Consider the following 20,358-nt stretch of genomic DNA (forward strand, 5'->3'; position numbering starts at 1 on the left):
ACTACACATTTTCTGTCCGGGAAATCAGTACCAGTCTGATGGTGATTTGGGCAGGATTACAGAATACCTGCCATCTTCTGCCATCTGTGAAAGCATTAGATCAGGGTTAGGGTTAGGGTTATGGTAAGGTTGAAGGTTAGGGTAAGATTTAGGGTTTGCCTTAGGGTTAGGGTGACCTGTCTCTATGTATCCACTATTCTGTAACTGTACTGCAACTTGTAGGGTTGCAACGATACGCCATGCAATGGTTTGCTACGCATTGTGGTAAAAAAATGCCTTTATACGATCTTGTTCATCCAATCGAATTAGCACAGAAATGTCAGAAATGGTAGCAAAATGAAGAAGCCATCTAGAATTGAATTGCATGGTATTCTGAAAGGATTGTGCTTAAGGTGAGTTGGGGATATTTTCGGTACGAAAACCAAACATACCATATTCCAAAAACGAAATACTGCAGTGTATCAGTTCAACCTTAGTGATTTGATGGTTCATGTTTCGTTCTGTTGGTTGGATTGCTGTGAGACAACATTTGGTATCTGAATACTTTGTCGCACATACCTGATGATGTTTATCCATTAATCATGCTGTTGTGGACAACTTGGTATCCAGTGGGTATCCATTCTGAACATATTCTTTCAACAAAAAAGGACATCATGGAAAGTTTACACATGACCAATATTAGCACTATCCAGATCCACAATCAGTGTGAGGTCGATATTTACTGTATGACTTCCTCGTGTCTTCAAGAAATATTCAGTTATGACTTTTCAGTAATTGAAATGTTTTTGCTCAAAATTAATCATGTTTTCAGGCCCCAAAAACGTCTAGGATATGCTCCATTTCAAACTCTAAAACACCAGTTCCAAAATCATTTGTGTTCAGTTATGAGAAAAATGTGATCGATTTGCTTGGTCGTTTGGTCACTGCAACCAACCTTAGATTATTTCAATCTATCAGAACACCACTAGTGCACACCCCTACCATATGGGTGGAATATTACAGTCATAAACAACAAACAAAAAACATAATGACAGTACTCTAGAGAGACAAAACTACTGGGTCTAGATTTTCGAAGTTCTCTTAGCGCTAAGATAGTCGTAAGTCCCATACATTAACATTAACCTACGACAATCTTAGAGCTAAGAGAGCTTAGAAAAATCCAGACCCTGGGCTTTATTTTCCTTGATCGTGGAGCTGAAATATACAGTATCGCTGACAGACTTGTAGACATTCCAGTGATGTGTAGAATGCTGTACCCCTCTGACATGTAAGCCAGACATAGCTGTCAGTAGGTTATGATTCATATCTCATCTCAACCCAGTGTGTCATAGTGTGAGGAAAGGTTGCTAGGCATCCATTGTAGTCTCTGACCCAGTCACTTCAAATTGTTGTTTTCTTTTGCCAGTTTTCAAGAACATGCATGAAATTGTTATTATGATTATGTGGATGAAACAGGTAGGGATTCTTGGCAGTCAAAATTTTTTTTTTTGTACACTAGGTGAGACCAATTTTTATTTCTTATATTACAGGTTTCTGCACTTAAAAAACCTGAAGGCAGGATGAAAAAACGATAAAAATAAAATCACCAATCATAGTAATATTCTTTGTAAATACTCAAAGTATAACTTTGGGCAACTTATGTAGTGTATATGGGGCAAAGACAATCTAAAAGGATTTTTCTTGTAAGCTTACATTTTTTGCCAGTAAAAACATTAGGATCTTATGTTTTGAACAAGGAAATATGTTTTTCATGATGTTCTTGAAAAAATACAACAGGCGGATCTATAAACCAAAAACTGATATTGGTCTGGCCTTAGTATAGATTTTCAAAAGGAGGCATAAACAGATTTAAAGGACAATATAAAGAAATCTGGCTAAACATACCAAAAGGAAGTTGTTGACTAGGTCTTTAATCTAACCTTGTACTTTGGTTTCAAACTAAGATTATTGTTATATTAATTGAGATTCTTCAGAAAAAAGGAATATTTTAAAAAAAATAACTGGTGTGAATACTTTGATACACTAAATGTCCTCTCTGTACCTTGTGACCTTTGACCCTGGGTTATGGTGGAGGGTGCAGTGACAGTTGACCCAGTGCAACATTTCCTACCAGGACTGACCACTGGCAGTTTGTATGAAAGTCAGTGATGCTAGTGTTGGCCTCAATCCTTCACTGTCTACAGTAGGCACAGATGGAGTGATGGGTAACAGAGATTACAGATTGGTTTCCCCATAATCATCTTAAGAAGTATAATTTCAAACTAATGTTATGGTGATCAATTCAGGACAGCCGTCGTCCAAATATTTCTAAAACCCCAAACTATGTAACAAAACCATATGGGACTTATTTGTTATTATTTAATCAGCATTATTAATCCATATCAATACCGACACGTACATTGTCTTTTCAGCTACCCTGTTCCTCTTTGCCACTTCCATTAATTACTGTATATAACATTTATGGCCTTTATTGGTCATCCTCCTTGGCTGTGTCTGTCATCAAATCAGCTGTGTAGGAAGTGCTATTGTTTCTCTATCTGTCTATTGTTGTATCTTTGCCTGCCGACTGTTGTTAAAAACTGTATATACACATGTGCCCACATCTGTACTGGGAGTGAGTGTGGAGTCCGGGATTCTGACTGTCTGTGTAGGGACGGCTGTGAGCAGGAGTACGCTGCTTGCAGGAAAGGCCTTGGGGTTGATTTGGAAGTCTGCTCACTTCTTTCAGGGATACTTGTTTGTCAGGTCTTGTGAAACCAACTGAAGAAGTTCAAACTAAACTTCGTCTTCATCAACATATTCATTTGTCTTCATCAACATAATGCTCTTCATTTAGTAACTAACTCCCCAACAACCACATCCACCGGTTGACACTAAACAGACAACAAAAGGTAAGGGGACGGCTCACATGATTGGGAAGGTGTAGTGACAATAAACATCTGCAAAATTAAATTTCAATATGTTAATGTCAGTGTCTCCATGATGTTGAGCATTACATCTACATCACCTTCTTGGTGTATTGTTGAAGAGTAAATAAGTCTCAGAGTGAGTTTAGTTTACCTTCATACTGCACTCAGCAATCTTACAACTATATGGCAGCAGCCTATAAAAAAATTAGTCTGGACTAGACAATCCAATGATCAACAGCATTAGTATTGATGTACATGGTTGAGATAGATGACGTGTGTCAACCAAGTCAGCGAGTCAGGTCACCTGATCCTGTTAGTCACCTCTTACAACAGTCATAGATATTTTCACTGGTCAAACAATAGCAGATCATATATTACAGCACAAAATGCAAAAGTGGCATAAAACTAAATTCACTCACTCATTTACTTTCACTGGGTTTTGGATATGAATTATTATGATTATGTTTTGTCTAGCATCCCTAACTTATCTTTCCTCTGTTGTTTTTATAGGTTGAAATCAGTATGTGTAAATAACAGGTCAGCTACGATACACTCACATATTCAGTGAATCGAAGTGTAGCCCTTCATGAAGACAATTCATTATTCATGGTCTCCAGAACCTAATATGAATGAATATTTACAATTTTTTATCTGAGCATGTTTTACTTGAGCCCTTATTAAATTGAAATATGCAAGAATAGAATATGTACTGGCATTGCAGTAGTGCAAGTCATGTTAGTTTGCAATGGCTTCTCATGGTACTGTGGACTAAATCAGTTTATTACATACCAGATTTGAGTCTCATGTCAGATCGCTGGTTTTTACTAAGAGAAATTAACAGTCAGCATGGGGGTTCCATATTGTACATCAATCACTTAACTAGGATATTATGTTGATGAATAATTATTCATATTCATTAAACAGTATTCGTGATACTTATCATATTCTCCACATAGTGTACTCATCGCAGCCATAGCAAATAATGTAAGGTGGATGATATTACCGACTTCCTGTAGCACTTCCAGATTACCAGTGTGCCAGAATGTATGGACAATTGTTTAACATGCAATAAAATAATACCTTCAATATGGATTTTGGTGTCCATATTTCCCACATGGGGTGACTGTCTTGAATTCTGTGAACCATGAATACAATTTGCTTTACACGACGATGCAAAACAATAAAATCAGACCTTGGCACATTGTGAATAGAAGGCCGTGGTCGTTATAGAGAATACTAACTGGAGAAACATCAGTTATTGTTCCCTTTGTGGCAGGTATTTTTACCTCCACTCACAAGCATAGGGTTATTCGCGTTTAGGGTCCTGGGATGCAACGGTATGAGAACTGTATGTTTTTATCATTTCTTCAGAGCTTGGAATAAATCATTTATTATGTTGACTGATGGATGAAATGATACATGTAACTGCTCTGACAACATCAACCAAACACTAATCAAACCTGTAGATATCATGTGGGTAATGGGAATAATATTTCGCATGCTTCTAGATGCAGAGATTTGTTTTTCGCATCCATTCGCAATATTTGTTGTGCGTACTAGATGCACATTTATATTTCGAGGGCCTCTACATGGCCCTTAGTTTGTCCAGTATTCAAGAGGCTTCGGCAGACACAGAAAAATCAGGATATTGGAGAAAACTTAATTTGTTTAATGTTTTTAATTTTTTTGAAATTCTGAGTGAAATTGAGAATACATGCATTGAAATTGTGAATTTTTACTGTTTTACTGACCTATGTCAGCATATCAGTATGTCACTGGTGGTATGTGGATGGTAGATATGAAATGGTGTATCTTCTGCCTACTCTTTACGGTCTGATGAAGGATGCTGACTTTATAGCATTTTTATAATTTGGGATGTCAGATAAGTGTAGAAAAAGCTGAAAATTATTTTCAAGTACAAGACGTCGATACTGAACCCTCCAGTGTTGTAAATTGATCCATTTCCAAAACGTTTTTCTATACATTCTGCAGAATCTGAATTTCTACACAGTCGTTGTAATTGAAATTTAGCCGCTGCATTGCCTGGTTTAGTAATCAGTTGATTGTCTGGTTTCTTTGTAAGCCGCCATTGCATGGTATGAGTATGGCTTTGTGGTGTTGGTTTTTTTATGCAAATTATGTGAGTGTCGGGTGCTGTCTGCAAGGCAGAAAATGCTTCCCTTTTCACAAACACCAGGTTCCCATTTCACAAAATCATAAACACAAAGCGATCGTAGCGCTAAGGTAATCGTAACTCCCATAGTTTAACATAGACTTACGACAATCGTAGCATAACAATCACTTTGTAAAACAGGCCTCTGGAATCATCACTGACTTTCAGGGAGATCAAACCCTAACCCCCCTTGTGACTTAGATCACGTTGGTGGAACCAATGAGGGCTTCAGGGGGTTCGAACTCAATCCCTTTCAAAATTTCCTTTCCGCCCATGACGTATTTTCATTTACATAATTTTCACAGCTATTTTGCCCTTACCACCAAATGGAATGTATTTCTTGGGATTTTCAAAGCTGGGTATACATATTCTTTTGCAAAAAGTTCATAAAAAATAAATGTCTAGCATATGAGAATTTCTTATTGTATAAGTAGGTGTATTCAGGCACAGGAGACTCCAAGGGATCCTATCACAAAGCAACCTTTACTAAGGATTACCTTACCTCACATTCTTTAATCCGGCACTAAGGTCATCTTTGTGACCTACGATCATCACCTTAGTTCTTTGTAAAAAGAGGCCCAGGTCATCTGCCTTACATTTGTCACCCAGTGACTGTGTTATCCAAATTGAGGGGTGATTGTCCATATCTCTGGCTGCAAACCAGACTGACTACAGGAATTCCATACAGATAAAGGCAGTGTGGGTGGTATTGGAGACCCTACTTAAGTCTGAACTAAAGGTGGCAGTTAGTCTGACTAACAATCTCATTCTCTGGACGATGTCATGTGCCTTCTGCTCTTCCCTTATTTTGGGGCCCTACAGCCTGAATGAAGCAAGCAAACAGTTTCCCCATGTTTCACAGGGTTCCTTTTCAATGTTCATGTATTTGCCTGTTTTTATGAAATCATATTATTATGTATTTTACTGAAACCAAGTTATAATTAAAGGGTTAACTATGACCAGCTTTGAATCTTAAAGTCTTTTGAATGATATGTGTATTCAAAGATAATCTTGAGGAATCAGTTCACTGATGTGCTATGTATTCACAACATGTGAAGATCTGGGTTAGAATCGATCTTTAGCAACCCATGCTTGTTGTAAGAGGTGACTGACGGGATTAGGTGGTCAGGCTTTCTGACTTGGTTGACACATGTCATGTTATTCCATTTGTGTAGATAGATGCTCATTCTGTTGATCACTGGATTGTCTGATTGAGACTTGATCATTACGCCACCACATACATGATCATTTCTGAATGCTGCATTTAACAACAAACTAAATCAAAACAAATCATATCTTCACAGATTTTAGTTTGTGTAAATCACATCTGTGCTCAGTTTGTGTCCTTCATGCTTGCATATTTTCACGGAAGTGATTAACTTCTGCCACCTAGATCACCTACGGCCTTCTCCCACTTAATGCAGATACACCAGTATATAATTGAAATCCTGTTCAAATTGCGTTTAACTCAGCATACGGAATTCATTGTATCACAGAATTATAATGACGTATGTGTAAGCCCCCAGCCTGCTAGTAGATAGTGGTCTTTCTGTATCTCATGGCATTGCCTGCTTGCATTCAGTGGAAGTAAATAAATAATATTTGGGCATATTTAACTTTCAGTATATACCCACATACTTATATCTGTGTGTAACAATGAGATGCTTATTATTCAGTGTTTTAATAAATCACCATGTTTCTTCCTGTTCTGAGCCAGATGTTTGTTTTCCATCACTGCAGCCATATGGTGTCCAGACATCAGACTCAGGCTTATCTCAGCTAACACAACAACACTGTATTGTAGTCAGGTAATTAACCCTCAGATGCAGGCAGATTAACCCCATAAGTGATAGGTGTATTCACTATGATAAGGTCAAGGTCAAGGTCGTATGTTTTCATTAGTGGTATCATGATCGATATAAATTATAAGTGAAACGATTATTAAAATTTATTTCATGATGACTTTGCAAGTTTTGTGACAGATCATATCATTGTAAAGAATGTAATGTACATTGTGGCTTGACTGTTAATTAGTGATGGTATGACGATAAGTAGAAATTACAGAATGAAGAAAATGTTAAATATTGTTTCATAATCACATTACATGATTCATGATATGATAGACTGTATCATTGTGGAGAACATAATGAACACTGTATGTGACTGTCAAGTTGTATGATGGATCACCTGTACTCGCCAACCCTGGGTGATATCATATAGAGTACATGCCTGTCAGGTACTCCAGCCTGGAGCATAGAGGCCGCTGTATTCATTTCATGTGTATCATCCTTGAACTTATTTATTCATATGTCCTTACACAAACTGTTTATAACTACACACCTGTGATGTTGCTTATCTGGTCAAATCTTCTAAACCTTCACCTACTGATTTTCAACAGGAGCTGTCTTAGCGCTAAGGCAATATTGACTATCATACTTCAAAATAGACTTACGACAGTCATAGGTGTAAGATTTAAGGTCCTAGCGCAAAGGTAATGGTGACACTGATACATTAACACAGACTTAGGACAGTTATAGCTGTAAGATTTAAGGTCTTAATGCCAATGTACTCATGACACACAAACTTCAGCCCAGACTTGCCACAGTCATAGCTGTAAATTTGAAGGCTTGGTTTCTGGAATTTGAACAAACAAATCTGGAGAAAACACAGCTTAAGTCCTCTGACTAATCAGTGCTGTGATAATCATAACCACAATTTATTAAAATAGATTTACAACAGTTATTATGTTAAGTAGGGTTTATGTTGCTTATCCATACCAAAGATTTGGTGACTTATGCGAAGAAAGCTGCCATAACAAATGGCTTTTGTCACGTACACAAGATAAATTGGTATTCATGTCCGGCTCTGTTTTGCAAAAACATTGAAGTCTAAATATCTAAATCTGTGTTTATTTTCTGAAAGATTTTTTCTTTTAAGATATATTAAAAGTTCACATACTGATGTTGTGTGCAGAAGGGGAATGGTATGGGTCATATGATAATCAAGGTCTTCTAACCATTGAGCATAGATTGATGATTATCTCCAATGAACCACTGTTGATGATGCACCGTGAGGTCATGAGCACAGCTTATGTCACAGTGCTCTATGCAGCGTTTGTTTCCAGTGGTCTCAATGAGGTCAAACTTCACACTGATGATTATCATTTTGATCCTTAGCGTGTCAAATGTTAATCTCCAGAGGAACATATTTTTTGCTATGTAAGGCATGTCTGTGTGTTATGTCGATCAGGAATACAGTGTAGACCTGTGTGATCCTTTGCTGGAGTAATACGGGTATACCATGATCTGAAGTATTTAGTTGGTTTGTTTTTGACGTCACGCTCAGCAATATTCCAGCTGTATGTTGACCATCTATAAATAATCAAGTCTGGTTCAGACAATAAAGGGATCAGCAGCATGGGCATCATCTTTAAAACTGAATCCTGTTAGCTGCCTCTTACAAGAAGCATGAACTGCTGAAGACCATTTCTAACCTGCTCTGAAGTATTAATGAATGTGCATCGCAATGCGTTTGGGAAATCTTATTTTTCTTTGGTTGAAGTTGTGCAAGGTTCATCTTTGTTGGCAGAGGTTACATAAATGGCAAGTCAATCTGAAATGATTAAATTAGCACCTTTCTTTCTGATATTGATATACCAAAACTATTCATGACCATTTTTCTGTATATAATGTTTTAATAGGATGGTGCCATGTTGTCTAGACTGGTCCCTGGTCTCTCTCAGTGGAGTCAGCAAGCTGAGGTGAAGCGAAAACCAAGGGACTAGTCTACAACATTGTCCAAATATATGAGGTATATTTAATGTATAGATCCATTTTGAACTTAAACACTTAAAAGAAATAGTGATCAGGAAATGGAAGATAACTTTCCAATGTACACACAGTCATTATGAGTCTTTTAAGACAAATTCATTTTGTTTGTGTTATTTTTTTATGACATGTCTAATTACAGGTGCAAGAATCCAAGCAATATCTTGTGGTACATATTTTTTTATGACATGTCTAATTACAGGTGCAAGAATCCAAGCAATATCTTGTGGTACATATTTTTTTATGACATGTCTAATTACAGGTGCAAGAATCCAAGCAATATCTTGTGGTACATATTTTTTTATGACATGTCTAATTACAGGTGCAAGAATCCAAGCAATATCTTGTGGTACATATTTTTTTATGACATGTCTAATTACAGGTGCAAGAATCCAAGCAATATCTTGTGGTACATGATATGATACATGGTAGTAATTATAATGGACAGTTATAAAGTGAATGTATCCAAGCACCTGCGCATGCTCAAAGCACGAGGACATTATGCCCTGGTTAACCCAAGCTGCCTGCTAAAGGGTTAACAATCATGTGACTTATCCCACTGGGTACCCATTCACCGATGGGTAAACAGAGGCAAATTTGAACAAGCTCACTCACATAGGGTGAGACCTCAATGTCATATGTGTTTCGTGAAATATTATTGCAGTATGAAATTTATGCTCATAACCATCCCCATCCATTGTGTAATCAGGAATTCAAGCAGGAATAACTAATAGGTCTCCAGTGAATTGTGTTGAGCCCTCCATGATGTAGTGGATAGAGAGTCTTTAGAGCATCATCGTTCAGATCTTTAGGCTATGTCACACAAAATGAAGTTAAAAGATGTTTTTGTTGTTGCCCTTCCTGCTGGATGCACACCACATATATAGTAGTTGACTAAGGCTTAGTCTCTGAATACATATCATTTTGATAGTAACAAACAAATCCATTAAAATTGAAAAGAAGCCCCAGGGAGACCAGAGATTCAGACCCTAGACTTTCTTCATTTAGGGCTTCAGCATTCCAGAGAGGACTTGGCTGTAGGGAAAATAATCACAATAATATGGTTCAGGGACTGTCAAACTTGAAATTGCACCTCACCTCACCTCGCCTCGCCTCACCTCGCCTCGCCTCGCCTCGCCTCGCCTCGCCTCGCCTCGCCATGCCATGCCATGCCATGCCATGCCATGCCATGCCATGCCATGCCATGCCATGCCATGCCATGTGGTCACAAAGGATATTGGGTATAGACAGTGTTGATCATTGACTGATTAAAACATTTTTCAATTTTTCTACCAGGGACCAATGTACATCGTCATTTCACATGCCAACTATAAAAGTAGACTTGTCAAGTTAGTTTAGAATTTCTTAGTCTTATCCACCTGACAGATCTTTAACCCTTTTCCTCTATCCAAGACGTGGAAAAATGGTAAACGTTGATGTTGATCCACACGTGCATCTTCTGGTCAACTCCCAGTCCAACAAGAGCTTCATTGTGTATGTTGTTGGGTGGTTCTCGAGGTTTGCCAAGATCGGGAAGTGTAGATGTCTGAATATATGTATGTCTGCCTCACACTCTGGCATTAATGCCAAGTTTATCAGACAGTATCTTCACACCCATGGGCTAGTTTCAGCAGAGTCCTGAGTCTAGAGTCGTGCTCTTCCAGTCTTGTTTGGTGGAATAGGACGACATTTCTTCCATACTGTTTTGATAATGAATCCTGAACACACGCTCATTATGTGGTCTACTATTGAAAGATTTCTTATGGAATTGGAAAGATTTTTTCATTGCTATCATTTAAATTGGTTGTTCTTTTTTTAATAGACTTTTTCTGGGACATCTGTTGTTTGAATTTGAAATCAAGGAAATCCTGACTTAACTAGGCTTTTAGTGTTAATTATTGTGTTTATCCCATGTGTTTATCCCATGGCCATGGTGAAAGACTAGGAATTACTGGTAGGCTACAGTTATGAGCAAGTCATTTCATGAAGGGGTGACAAAAACAGCTTTTATGCTTGAAAAATTATGAACAGCTTGCACTTGAGTAAGTAGTAAACCGTGTATGCTTGTTCATGCAGGAAGATTCGCTTCACTATTGTGTGTGAACACAAGGTCATCCCATGACTTTGAAGTGAAGGGGAGACAACTTATATATATATGATGTCACCCTTGTCAGAGTGCCTTCCATGTTTGAGGGTCTTCAGTGGGAGTGTTACAGGTCTGTAGTCAGTAAATTGGGGGCTCGGAAAAGAGATCACTTGAACAGTGAGCAAAACCTTTGAGTGGAATATAAATGCAAAATCATCTCTATGCAAATGCCTATTGTCAGGATGTCTGTTGGAAAGGGAGGCAACAGCTGGGTTACTGCTTTCGTTTCGTTAATGCAATTTGTGCTTTTGCAAATAACACATGCTGCCTGTTTTTTGTGTCTCATTAGTTTTAAATATGTATGAATTTTACTAGATTTAATTGTGATTGCTGTAAATAGTCTCAGTTAGATTTATGCTCAGCTGGTTTTTTACAGTATTTATAAAATTTTATAAGATGTTTGATAAAGTATTAATCATGTTAAGTTTCTGACAGTTCATTTAATTGTTGTACACTAAGGAATATTCCTTACAGGATCCTTGACTGAATTGAATTGAAAAGAGCATTTTCTGATGTCTTCAAATTAAACATGTTGGGTTTTTTTTGTACACATGTTCCCAAATTGCTACCATTACTTCCGTTTGAATATGTTTGTTATAAGCTGACACAAGAGACTCCAGTGTGAATGGATGTCCTAATCTACATCCTGTGGTGATAGGTTGGTTTTTTTTAGTCAGGTACAAATGTTCCCAAACTTCTACCATTAATTCCATTAGGATGTGTTTGTTGTATGTTGACACAAGAGACTCCAGTATAAATGGATGTCGTAATCTACATCCTGTGGTGAAGCTCTGGATGAAAGTGGCATCTCATATGATCTCCTGACTGTACCTGGGGGGCCTGTAAGTTATGTACTGCTCATGTAGACTTCATCCTCGTAAATACCAGTTCTCTTTGATATCATTTATGGGAACTGCAGAAACTGGTTGCTGAGACGTCTTGTCTTCATACCTAATTCTATACTAATTGTTGAATGTGAAATAGGATCTGATCTGCAGTTAAAGTATACTGGAAGAAAATAGTTAGGGATATGTGTAAATTGTGAAATTATGAATAATGATATATTTATTCATTGACTTACTGATTAAATATCTGGCATAAAAATGCCAATATCCATAACTTATTTTGTCCAATATACATTGACTGAGGGTATTTTTTGTTGTTTGGCGCTACACCCAGCATTATTCAAGCTATATGAGTACATCTCACAAATAACAGTCAAGACCAGACAATCCAGTGATTGGCATAATGAAGATCAACTTGTGCAGTTGTGGATATGATGGCATTCATGGATCAGAACAGCGCATCTGATCACCTGATCCTCTCTAATGACAAGCATTTGTTGAAGACAGTGTATATTTATAGCCTGAACATAAAAGATCCAGAGAATATAGTGGACCTGAAATGAAATTAGTTTACTCATCTTCAACTTTTGACATCTTGATATATTTTTTATAGTCTCCAGTATTTCATGTCAGCAAGGTCTGAATATATGATATGATCCGATGGTGGTAACAGTGCAATGAACAATGCATTGATGTGTATTGACTTACCAGACTTGGTGGCCATAGTGCGATAATATTGAGTGAGAGTGGGTGAGCATGTTTTTATGCCACTTTCAGCAATATTCCAGAAATATCAGGGTGGGGGACACCAGAAATGGGCTTTATACATTGTACCCATGTGGAGAATCAAACCTGGGACTTAAGGGTGAAAAGCCAACACTACAACCACTTGTGATTCTTTTGTATTACTGTATTACTACAACCACTTGGCTACCCTACCGCGCCTAATATATATTGGCTTACCCGTCTTGGTAACAATAGTGTGATAATGTATACATTCCTCCATCTTACCCAGATAAGTGGTGTTTCAATTCCCATATCAGAGATTAATCCTGTCTCCACTGTGTTCATCAAACACACTACCCATCCACCTTCAGCTTATGCTGCAGGGGTTACGTTCATGACTATCCGGTATAACAAAATGTTTGGATATTTTTACATGCTCTCAGTACAATTGGTTATCGAAAGTTAGTGTGTTTCCATGGAGCAAATGAGAGTATTGAACTGGAACAGTTGTCTGCCAGTATGGCCTGACCAGGCTAATGTGCTGTAATGTGTTGAGTGACATTTAGGTGAACAGGACTGTGACGCCATCCCTCTTCAACACCTCCCTGGTGCCACTACCAGGACAGGATGTGACTCCAAACTCATTACGCGCTGTCACAAGCTGAACACCTAAATGTAAAGTTAAAACAGGAAGCCATTCTAACAGAACAAACTTGAGAAATTCAGTAAATAATCTTCCAAAAATGATACAGATTAGATTGAAATGAAAAGTTTCAGGTTTATTATTTAAAACGCAAATACAAGGGCATGGATAGAATAGAAATGCAATTTTTTCAAAGGGTGTCATCCACTGATAACAAGAGAGATAATTAAGGTTGGCCTTTATGAAAGGATGTTGACCCAGACACTAACAATTAAACCTAGAGTTCGTAATCAACCAAAATGAAAGAAGGAAGAGAAGAGAAGAGGGTAGAGAGAGAAGGGAGAGAAGAGAAGAGGGTAGACAGAGAAGGAAGAAAAGAGGGTAGAGAGAAGGGAGAGAAGAGAGGAAGGTAGAGAGAGAAGGGAGAGAAGAGGTAGAGAGAAGGAAGAGAAGAGAAGAGGGTAGAGAGAGAAGGAAGAGAAGAGGGTAGAAAGAGAAGGAAGAGAAGAGGGTAGGGAGAGAAGAGAAGAGGTAGAGAGAAGGGAGAGAAGAGGGTAGAGAGAGAAGGAAAAGAAGAGAGGAAGGTAGAGAAATAAGGGAGAGAAGAGAAGAGGGTAGAGAGAAGGGAGAGAAGAGGGTAGAGAGAGAAGGAAGAGAAGAGGGTAGAGAGAGAAGGAAGAGAGGAGAAGAGGGTAGAGAGAAAATGGAGAGAAGAGGGTAGAGAGAAGGGAGAGTAGAGAAGTGAGAAAAGAGGGTAGAGAGAGAAAGAAGAGAAGAGGGTAGAGAGAGAAGGGAGAAAAGAGAAGAGGGTAGAAAGAAGGGAGAGAAGAAGGTAGAGAGAGAAGGAAGAGAAGAGAGGAAGGCAGAGCGAGAAGGGAGAAATAGGTTTTGAATAATTCAAAATGAATTTACATCTATTAAATCATTGTGAATACTATGTTTGTGATTTTAGCTCAGCCACTAGGATACACTGAAATTTTGTCATCCAGGCCGTTTTAATATTAAGTTAAAATGGTGACAGCAACAAGTAGAGAGAGAGAGAGAGAGGTCCCATAGGCTCCTCTGTTTCCTTCACCAATTCTTACCAATCTTTACGGGATACATCAATATGTTTGTCTTGTGTTGAGAGGCTTTGTTTCACTTCATGTCCTGAAGGTGTTTATGCTATCATACACTGGTTTTACCACACATATGCAGTGTGATACAAAACTCCAGGCAAAAAGGAGGTATACACCCTTTATTAATAAGGGATAAAATGAGAAAAACATGGTGATGTATCTGAGGTATCTGAGGTGGTATCATATGCACCACACAACAGGTAACATGACACAGGAGTGAGTGAGTTTACATTTACACAGCTTTTAGTAGGCTACCCCACCAACCCTGACACAACACTGGACGCAACCTTGAGAATGGAGCACACGATCCAATTCCTATCATTTTCTTTGTCCAGTATTTTGTGGGAATGTTGTAAAATGTGCCACAGCACAACATTCACTTACTCACTGACTCACACTCAGGCAGTTTAACACACCATTTACACATCTATAACCAGTCAGATTCTCAGACACTTCACATGAATCTATGCAAGCTGACATAATCTTAGGGGAGATTAGAGCTAATCCCTGATGTTTCCCATCAATCAAGAACTCATCCTCCTAGTCCAAGCAAATCCAGGCTTGGACTAAATGCAAACTGAATAACTCTAGCCAATCCCAACAGTCTGTCAGCTAACCTCTAACCAGCAGATATCTCTGTGCGGTGGGATAGTGTAACTTGCATATCACCCCATTTGTCCTGATTGGTTGGTTTGTTGCTAGGATATGTCATGTCCTCCAGCGTGACTTTTTGAATGTATGCTTTACAGACATGTTGCTGACCCTTTGACTTGAGTTGGCTGACATCAAAATACATTTGTGCAGTTCAGGGAGCTATTTCTGTGTTATCTGTATGTAATTGTCAGTCTGTACTGCTGAATGCAGGATGTACTAATTTTTGCCGGAACAACTTCTGTATCTGCCGTATTAAGTTCTGCAGTCATTAATCTTGTGACGTATATTTACGTGCACTGTAATGTAAATAAACTTTGTAATCTTTCTAAACATGCAATCCTAAGACCTATACATGACAACAAAATTATTTTTAGGATCTTGATCTTCAGTGACCTATGCTTGTCATAAGAAAAGATGAACAGGATCAAGTGGTCAGACTCACAGACTTGATCGACATATCATATCCCAGTTGTGTATATTGATACTCATGATGTCAATCACTGGATTGCCTTTTCTACATATGATTATTTATAAACAGCCATCACATAGCTTGAATATTGTTGAGTGCAGTTTTAAACAACATTTTTTGGAACTATATTAGGTCATTAGTTGGTCATTTGAATTGTGTGGCATTTGTAATCTTCTTCAGTTTTACGTCTGCTCAACTCATTTTTTGTTTCACGATTTATGGCATTTGCCAGGCATCTTCAGTATATTTTACATTATTTTGAATCATAGCAATATTCAATGCAGTCCACCTACGACCTTGATCTTCATGTTGCAAATGAAGGCAGCCCCCCTTGACCAAGTGACAGATGGTGAAGTTGTCATCCTCATTATGGCTGACTGATGGAATCCTGTGTTCTGAACCTTAAGTGGTCCCTATGGGGTGTTTACGGTAATTACAGTAGTGTCATAAAATATGAACTGGGGTCTTATGACTAAGTCGTCTGAGGTTCTGTAGTTCCATATGTAGATTTTCGTCCTGTGGGCATGCCAGACATCTCATTGCTGGTTTAAATCCTGGTTCACTGTGCTCTTGTTTCCTGGTTTGTCAGAACCATAACCATTCTGTTAGGTAATCTAAAATGTTATTGTCTCAGAGTTGAGTCAGTTTTGGCTTTACTTCCATATTAACATGTCCTTACAGATCTTAGCGCTAAGATAGTCGTAAGTTAACGTTAATGTATGGCACTTACGCCTATTATAGAGTTATGAGAGCTTTGAAAATCTAGGTCCTGGAATACTGTGTTAAACTAAGCAAGCTCACTCACTCGTGATGCTGGTTTCAAATCCATGTTGGACCCAATCAAGTTTCTAGGTTTATGAGCCTCACACCTCTGGGGTTTTGCTAAAGGTGACTAAAAACCTGCATTACCTTGGGCATTCTTCTCACTTTGAGCTGACTTACCGTACATAACTGGAATACTGTTCAAAGCAACTTTACACCTCACTCACTCACTCACTCGTATGAAATCACACAAAAAACATGGCAAGAGGAAAGAAGTGACCTTAATATATATTTCCTGATGAATGCAAGTTTCCAACTGAGTGATGTTTGTGATTATTCTACTGTGACGATATGTTTTCAATTTACATCTATCTTTTCTCATAATACACATAAGAAAAGGCTGCATACTAAGTGACAGGTCACAGTAAAGCCGACAATCTATGCCTGACTCATCCTGTCTGTATGTTGTATCAGTATAGCAATGTCAGTTTCTCATTGTACAGAGTCAAACTGAATAATAAATGAATTTCCAGACTCATCCCTACTGGATACAGTCTTCATAACAACTTGTGTGATATCTAGTTAATTATGTTTAGTAATCAATCTATCATGCTAATGGTTGGTGTATTCAACACATCACTTTGAGAAGATACCTTCCTTGGGCTACGACAAGCATTCCAACAAGCTGTCTGCCTACTAACCTGTGGTCAGTAGTAGTTCATGTGAACTGGAACACTTTCATGTGCTGTCCAATTTGTCTGGGAATATCCCTATCTGCAAACAGATTGCTGACATTTGATAGTAATGGAATCTGTCCTGGTGGATTAACCCAGGGAAGACTTACAACTTTGTCATCTCATCTTCATCTCTGTTGGCAAGTCATTCTTCCTGCTGTGATGAGTAATGGTGAATGCGTTAACAATTTGTCAACAACAACAGCAACTGTGCCATAATTAAGTGACTAATAAAGAGTACCAAGAGTTTAAAGGATCCAAGGCTGAAATGTTTTAGGTTTGGTGCAAAAGCTTCAAGCTGATGTACTCTTAATAGTTACAGTGCAAAAACCTGCATGTTTCATGCAAATAAATCTATGTTTCACACTCAAAGCATTTGTGGTCGGTGTTAAAGTAAACAAAAATGTATTTTCCCCAATGAAAGTAGAAAAAAAAGTGTCTCTCAGCTAATTTTAGGTGACAACATGCTCTGAAATTCAAGGAAAGGATGTCTAAATGTCAAAACTTTACAGGACCCGTGAAGGTCCCGGGGTAGAATAGGCCTTCAGCAACCCATGCTTGCCATAAAAGGAGACTATGCTTGTAAGAGGAGACTAACGGGATCGGGTTGTCAGGCTTGCTGACTTGGTTTGCACATGTCATCGGTTCCCAATTGCGCAGATCGATGCTCATGTTGTTGGTCACTGGATTGTCTGGTCCAGACTTGATTATTTACAGACCGCCGCCATATAGCTGGAATATTGCTAGTGCAGCGTAAGACTAAACTCACTCACTCACTCAAAACTTTACAGTGAGCCTGGCCACACAAGAGTCTTCACTGCTTTCTGGCTTGGGCATCCACCGGTGTGCACAAGATTTTTGGGGCTATGCATTTAAGAACACAAAGTTTTTTTCTTTCTACTGTGCACACTGAGTTAGTCTCTCAGTTCTGAACAACAAACAAAACAGCAGACAGTTATGGTGTAGCACTAACAGGAATCCAGATCTAAATTTTGTGACATTCGGTACAGAAACTTGAAGCTGATGTACTCCTAATAGTCTGTTTCACAGAACAACAACAGGCAACTGTGGTGTACTAAAAGGATTCAGGACTAATTTATGTTAGGTTTGGTGCAGAAGCTCGAAGCTGATATACTCGCAATAGTTTGTCTCATGGTCCCACAAAACCACCAAGTACAACAGGCAGCTATTGTGTACTGAAAGGATTCAGGTCTAAGTTGTGTTTGGTGCAGAAACTTGAAGCTGATGTACTCCTAATAGTCTGTTTCACAGAACAACAACAGGCAACTGTGGTGTACTAAAAGGATTCAGGACTAATTTATGTTAGGTTTGGTGCAGAAGCTCGAAGCTGATATACTCGCAATAGTTTGTCTCATGGTCCCACAAAACCACCAAGTACAACACGCAGCTATTGTGTACTGAAAGGATTCAGGTCTAAGTTGTGTTTGGTGCAGAAACTTGAAGCTGATGTACTCCTATAAGTATCACACTACTGAACAGCATCGACAACAAACACAAGAAGATATGGTAGCGACATACTTCAGGAGGATTCAAATCTAAAACATGTTACGTTTGATGCAGAAACCTGAAGCTGATATGCTGCTGATTTTCTATCCCACACCAAGTTATTTTCCCTCCAGTCCAACCTTTATAACAGTGCTACAGTGCTACATACAGGAAGATAGATGTTCCAGAGGTTCTGAAACTCTCACCTCACTAAGGATCCTTTACTGTATGTTTTTGTGCTTGTTTCTATCAAAATTATATTTTTCAGAGACCAAAGGTTACTTTTAGCTGCCAAGTACTGCTTGATTACCTCTGGCAGATGTTAACTCACATCTGCTTTAATGTCTGAGAGGTGTGATAGCAACCATGGCTCCAGAGGTCAAAAACCTGGCATGTTGGAGAATGGAGTCATTTCCTTCACTGCCTTTATTACCCTCACATTCTTATGTCACACAGAGATAAGACATTTGCTCGGGGCTTCAGGTTTCTCTAGAATCCCATGCATTTGTTGCCTAGCAACCACTATCATCAGAACTCATTTACATTTTATTGTATCATGTTTTTATGTGAGTGAATGTTGTGAAAGCTGTCAGACACTGGCAGATATGAAGTTAGGACTTGAATTTCACAAAAAAAAGAGTTCGGTCATGATAAGAACAAATGAAAGTGGTATTTTATTTAAAAAGAATGTGTTTGAAGCACTTCAAACATATGATCAAATGTGACAGTTCCTTTGATGGCTGTCGAAAGAAAGTCGCAATCTGTTTTGTTAGACTAGTGTGAAGTTTGACAGAATGTATCTTTCACGGATCAATATCATGTTTGACATGATGACAACATTAATATACTATATTTGACATATTTGCCACTTCATTCATGATGTAGACAGGGATGAGTCCCTTCAACATCTCAAGACTTTCTTCATTTACTTAAAAGCCAGGAGGAATTTCTGTGTATCTGTCCACCCATGGATCAAGGAGAAATATCAGCCCGACTTGAGTATCAATACAGTGGCCATTGTATTTCCTGGAGTTACTAGGCAACATAGGTGTTGCATTTGTTTAAGGTGCTGCAATATACTGTGCAGAGTTGCATACCATGAGCACGACGGAATCTTGTGATACTTAGTTCAAATCCCTGTTCAAATTCTCAGTTATATTTCTAGGTTTATCAGCCCCCAAGTTATTTGTTTTTCCAAGGTAAATGTCTTGACACCTGCATCACCATTGGCTTTTTTCCAAATTTAACCAGACTTGCAGTGATGTAAGATTCAAACTCACTCACGTAGTCACTTCACTAGCTGTGGATGGCAGAAGTGATGGTCATCTGTAATGTTTGTGTTATCCCACATTAAATCTGTCATTTCTGTCTCAAAGAAATATTGTTCACTTTCTTCCTATTTTCACAATCTAAAACAGACGCTTTATGCATGAAATAAATAGGACTCTTTTTACATAGCACATTCACATTAGTTCTACATTCCTTCACCAACTTGCTCATAAGTACAGATCACTTCTGTTCACCATTATGTCATGTTGCATATGATTATATTGACAGTTGTTCAAGTGTAATGATATATATATCAGTACATTTCTGTTGTCTGCCTGAGAATTGATCAGTATAGATATGTCCATGGTTTTGTCATTAGTGTTCAAAATAATCAATAGTTTCAATAGTTGTATTTTATCATAAATATAACATAAAGTCTGAGTCAGGAAGGAAATGGCATGTGTGGATTAGAATGGATTATGACAACTTAAGGTTAGAGTTATCTCCCTTAGGTTAGCAGCAACCTTCATGGCTGACTTTAATGTTCTCAATATTTTTTTTCTTTTCTATGACATTG

General features: G+C 38.2%; 1 protein-coding gene across 2 annotated transcripts in view; it reads left to right on the top strand.

The window, feature by feature from the left end:
• The window catches only part of LOC137294121 (vam6/Vps39-like protein), a 75,328-nt gene that overhangs the window by 24,812 nt on the left and 30,158 nt on the right, over positions 1 to 20,358 (top strand). The window lies entirely within an intron of this gene.

The sequence above is a fragment of the Haliotis asinina genome, chromosome 8 (genome assembly GCF_037392515.1).
Source record: "Haliotis asinina isolate JCU_RB_2024 chromosome 8, JCU_Hal_asi_v2, whole genome shotgun sequence".
In the NCBI taxonomy this organism is placed as follows: Eukaryota; Metazoa; Mollusca; class Gastropoda; order Lepetellida; family Haliotidae; genus Haliotis; species Haliotis asinina.